Below are 6000 nucleotides of genomic sequence, written 5' to 3'. Positions count from 1 at the left end.
TAATTGGGAGAAGTGTCACTTCATGGTTAAAAAGGGAGTAGTGTTAGGTCACATTGTGTCTAAAAATGGTATAGAAGTAGATAAAGATAAAATACACAAAATTTCTACTCTACCTATTCTGCGGAACATCCGTGACATACGAGCCTTTCTAGGTAATGCTAGATTTTATAGAAGATTCATCCAAGATTTCTCAAAAATTGCTAAACTTTTAACTAATCTTCTTATAAAAGCCGCACCATTTGAATTTAACTCGGAATACATGCAGGCTTTCGAAAAGTTGAAAGCCGCTTTAATAACTGCATCTATAATTCAACCTCTTGATTGGTCGAAACCGTTTGAGCTCATGTGTGATGCTAGTGACTATGTTGTTGGCACTGTTCTAGGTCAAAAATATGATAATGGACCTATAGTTGTTTACTATGCAAGTAAAACTCTAAATAAGGCTCAACAGAATTATACGACCACTGAAAAGGAATTCTTAGCCATTGTTTATGCTTTAGACAAATTTTGTCTATATTTAATAGGTTCAAAAACCTTAATCTACACTGATCATGCAACACTTAGGTACCTTCTCGCAAAGAAGGATGCTAAGTAGAGGTTGATCCGATGGATTCTCCTCCTGCAAGAATTCACCTTGGAGATAAAAGATAAAAAAACGAGTTGAAAACGTAGTAGCCGACCACCTATCTAGGTTAACTGATGATAGTGACGGTGATTCTGAGCCTATTTTAGATTATTTTCCTGATGAGCACCTTTACGCGATCCTCTCTGCACCCTGGTATGCTGATATTGTGAATTATCTGGTGACTCAAGAGACTCCGTCATTGTGGAATAGAAATAAGAGGAAGAAATTCCTGGCTCTAGTAAAGTACTATTATTGGGATGACCCATATCTTTTCAAGTACTGTCCAGATCAGATCATCCGACGTTACATTCCAGAATGGGAACAATCTGCCATTCTTTCCTTCTGCCATGATCAGGCTTGTGGAGGGCATTTTAGTGCCACTAAAAGCGCTGCTAAAGTCTTACAATGTGGATTCTGTAGGTCAACACTCTTCCACAATGCATTCCTTCATTGCAAGGCATGTGCTCGTTGCCAACATCTCGGTCATATTTCTACACGTAAATTGATGCCCTTAAATCCCATTCTCATGGTGGAGATTTTCGACGTCTGGGGCATTGATTTCATGGGATCTTTCCCAATTTCTAATTGTTTCATTTATATCCAAGTAGCCGTAGACTATGTATCTAAATGGATTGAGGCCATTCCATGTCGTAACAATGATAACAAAACAGTCATCGAGTTCATAAAAGAAAACATTTTTCCAAGGTTTGGTGTCACAAAAGCCATCATCAATGATGGTGGATCACATTTTTGTAATAGAGTTTTTGAGCATATCATGAAAAAATATGGAGTAACTCACAAGGTTGCAACTCCATACCATACTCAAACAAGTGGTCAAGTTGAAGTCTCTAATCGAGAGATTAAACGTATCTTGGAGAAAACAGTTAATCCAAATAAGAAAGACTGGTCTCTCCATCTGAATGATACACTATGGGCATACAGAACCGCTTTTAAAACACCTATAGGGATGTCCCCCTATAGGCTTGTCTTTGGAAAACCTTGTCATCTGCTAGTTGAACTAGAGCATCGTGCCCTGTGGGCAATAAAAACCTTTAATTATAATCTCGATGCGGTAGGTGAAAAACAAAAAATGTAGATAAACGATCTCGAAGAGATTTGAAATGATGTTTATGACCTTTCAAAAGATTACAAAACCAACATGAAAAGGATTCATGACAAGCATATGTTATGAAAATATTTCAAAGTTGGTCAAAAAGTTTTGATTTATAACTCTAGATTGCATCTTTTTCCAGGAAAACTGAATACTCGATGGACTGGTCCTTTTAATATAACTGAAGTCACCTCTTATGGGACTGTTACTTTAAAAAATCATAAGGACAACAATACCTTTAAGGTCAATGATCAGTGCCTTAAACATTTTCATGAGTTATGGTGTACGGATGTCGAAGAAATCCTTCTCCAAGATCCCATCTACGAGGATTGAATCCTCCCTTCTGATGTATTCCTTTCCCATTCCATTCCATCTTTTGCTTTAAGGGGATACATCAATAAGATAACTGGACCTCTCCACTTGGAGGGTGTGGTTGTAAGTGTCGAAGCCTTAGTCCACAGTATATCTCGCATATTCTTTGTATAACACTTTTTACTCATCGTTGGAGTAAGTGTAAACCTGTGGAGCGAGTAACAATTTTTCTTTTCTTTATTTTATACTTCTTTTTCAAAAATGTTTGTTTTCTTTGCGCTGTTAATGATAGATTCTCGATACATCAATAGTTAACTGATTTTTCAAAAATGGGCAATGAATTTTACACAGACCAACCCCTAGGCATTCGCAATCTAGGGGTGGTTTGAGATCAGCTTTGCTTACTAAGGGTCCCCTATATCACCGAGCTATTCACCCAGGTAAAGACATTCCGTGTCTTGTGCAGTAAATCCCCCAACTCGCGTAGCTGAAGCTCTGTCTGTCTAGATTGGGCTCGCCATAGAGCCGGCACGAAAGTTGCCTAAGATTATCTATTTTGTTTTTAAAGTAAGTAACTTAACACCTAGAATCACAGCTTTTGAGTACGATTTTCTTAAAACATCTCTCCATAGTTTTCAAAACCATAAGATATAAAAAATGAAAGTTATACGTCCAAAGTAACCAAAAGGATATCGTATTAACGTATAATTTTATCTTCTTGGCAAAACCTCTATATAGATAGTGATATATTTTGAATGAGAAAACCAACCCAAAAAAAAAAAAAACGAGGCGTCTCCCAACGAGAATTAAACAAATAGAGTAACCAAAAGTGATACTATTCTCTGTTTAATTCTCTCTTTTTGCCTCCACCTCTCTATTTTCTCTCAAGAATCTGACGTTAAAAGACTCAAAAATTTCCAAAATTTTCAAAATTTTCAAAATTTTCCTTTCTTAAAAAAATTTCCCCTATTGTTTAAATCTTTTCCTATTCTAAATCTCTCTCATTTCTGAAAAACTTTTCACAAATGTCTTCTGTAGCAAACAAAAACCCTCCACCTAGTAAGACTAGATGGATCAGTTTCAATGATCATGTGCAAGCACTTTCTAAAGAACTACAGCTTAAGATATGGACACATATACCGAAAATCATTCCTGGTTTAGGTAAGAGAGAAGGCTGGTGCTTGAATTGTCAAACACCAACTTGCCCCGGTCTTCAACATCATAATAATTCTATCTACAAAGTCTACATGTGTTATCCCCCAGTGCATTACACTCGGTCTAAGAGAGTAATCTAATCATTTGGTTGGGATTGCCTCAAGTTTTCAAAAACTTCCAAGTCTTGGGGATCTGACTTAAAATGGCCCACCTTTTTAAAATTCTGTCAAACTTATTCAAAACCCAAAAAAATTAATTAAAATATTCTTTCTGTTATTTGTACATATTTTCCTACAATTCCTGTATAGTTCTTTCCAACGTTTGTTTTTCATCCACTGTTGGATGTGAGTGTACCCTATACCGTTACGTTGCAATTTTTATGTTGATCGTTTCGGTACTTCACAAGTCAAGATCGGACAAGTAACGAAGCTCGAATTGGCTCTGGAAGTTGGCAAAGCACTGAGGACAAGATCGGAATTTCCTAATTTTATTTGGGCTTGGGCCAAAATTTCGTTTTCTTAAAAGAGGCACGTGCCATCAACCCTTTTAGCCCATGCGACCGCCCATTTCCTTTCTTCTCCATCACAAAAATCCCCAACCCTAGCCGCCCCACTCAACTCGCGCTTGCCTCCTCCTAGCTCGCAACCGCTCGAAAACCCGTGCACACCTCCATCCAAATTTTTCACAACCTTCCCCATTTTCAACCCTCATTCCAACTCAAAACCTCAATTTTTTAAATCCCTACTCTAAATGGCTCGAATTCTCAAAATCTTGCCAGAGCAAAATTTTCAAGACCTCTTCTATTTCGATCTATTTGAAGTACACTTCAAGGTTGAGATTAGAAGAAGACGATGGGAACCCTTGGTTTTGTTGGAAGATGTGGCTTATTCTCCCTATCTTACTCTTTTGTTTTATAATTGCATGCTTAGAGGGGAGGATGATCGCATTACAGTTGTTAAGGATGGTCGCTCGCTGGAGCTCACCAAAGAGGTGGTGAGTGGTGTTCTGGGGATTTTTCTGAAGGCCTATGTTCAGGCAGAACAGTCCCCAGACAGTAAGACCATTGACGTGATGATGGTAGAGACGATTCTCGAGGGGGCTAAAAACCCCAAGCCTCACTATGCATACCAGAGTTTGATACGAAGAAACCAGCTAGTAGTATCTCAGTGGACAGCCTACCACCTGCTAGGCTCGGCTAAGCCTTTGGATATAGGTAAGGTGTTGCTTCATCTTTTATGGATTCTTCAAGAGTAGTTGAATAGCTTCTGCATCGTCCCCTTTATCTTTGAGCAACTTTGCAAACCGAAAAAGTCAATTGCCCCACTACCAATGCTGGTCACTAACATCATGCAGCACTGGGGGTTCCAAGCCATAGACGCCCTAGTGGAGGCCAAGGACACTACCACATGTCCTATCTATGCCCACTGCATCCAGAAGTCACAGCGTCCACCAGAAGCCAGAGCCGTTGAGCAAGCACGCCCGACTGAGAAGTTGGATTACTTCGCCGAAGATGCCATTGGATAGTTCACTCAGCCCATGGACGGAATTCACTTCCTCCATGGAGGCTAGAGGATTCTGCACTCATATCTCCACCAGCTCAAGGAAACTCAGGGAAACTCAAGGTAACATCATAACGGAACAGCGGAATATCAGAGTGGAACAACATACCTTTAGAGAGGAGCAGCAGACCTTCCAACAGGAGCAGCGACCTTTTCAGCATAGTGTCACTAGAACACTACAGAGCATCAGAGACGCACTCCAGCGTAGTGATAGACATGCCAGGCCTCGACGTCAGGAAGGAGAAGGATCTTCTAGACATCAAGACGAGTCACGCACGGATTTTAACTAGGATTCCTAGTGTCCACCGTATAGTTGGATCTATTTATTTTTATGTTTCTTTTTCTCGTGTATGACGTTGTATAAGTTTAATTTTATGCTTAATATTATCTTCTTGTTTTATTTTGTTTTGTTTTTCTTGTGGAATTTGGATTATGAGTAGAAGATAAAACAGATACATCATGCCAAAATTTTCTATTTTTATTTCATGCATGTTTTCAAAAATATAAAAACCAAAAAAGATTTTATAGTTGAATAAATATCCCTACTATAATAAACAATGTATTTCTCATTCTATATCAAACATCCCACGCCGCAAACTTATTTAGAGGTGGCGTATTTTCATCATGAAGAACAGAATACAGGTGTATCACCATTTTTACTCATATTTTTATGGTAATCTCATTCCTATCTCTTCATACTTTGAGGACAAAATATAGTTCTATCATAGAGTTGGTATAGTAACATTTTGCAAATACTAGGCATTTTCTATATAGTAACTATAATAATATATTTCTTTCTTTCTAAAAAAAATCTCAAAAAAGTTCAAAAATATTTTTCCGTTTAGTATTAAAAAGTATTGTTTCCTTTTTCTATGATGAATAAAAAGTTTAGAAGTCTCATGATTGAAATAGAGTAAGGACTCGTTCTTCGTACTTAGACTAATATACGTACAATAGTTTCTGCATCTTTTCATTAATGACATGTATCAGCATTTGTGTGTATATAGCAGTGAGTTTCTGAAGCCAAGGTTAAAACAATTAAGTTCCATATCCTGTGAGAATCTAGCCAAAAGCCTCAGATGAATGATTATTGAGTGATGACACAAAGGATGTCCGGATAGAAAGACCACACGTCCACTTGCTTGATCACCACGCCATATCCTATGAGGGAATTTAGGCCCTTTTTGGATCGATATAGCCAAATAAACATTAAAAATAAAAAAAATATAGTTTTCTTC

This window comes from Coptis chinensis, chromosome 1 (genome assembly GCF_015680905.1).
Source record: "Coptis chinensis isolate HL-2020 chromosome 1, ASM1568090v1, whole genome shotgun sequence".
Classification (NCBI taxonomy): Eukaryota; Viridiplantae; Streptophyta; class Magnoliopsida; order Ranunculales; family Ranunculaceae; genus Coptis; species Coptis chinensis.
The sequence above is the reverse complement of the archived record's forward strand: the minus strand, read 5'-3'. Positions refer to the sequence as shown.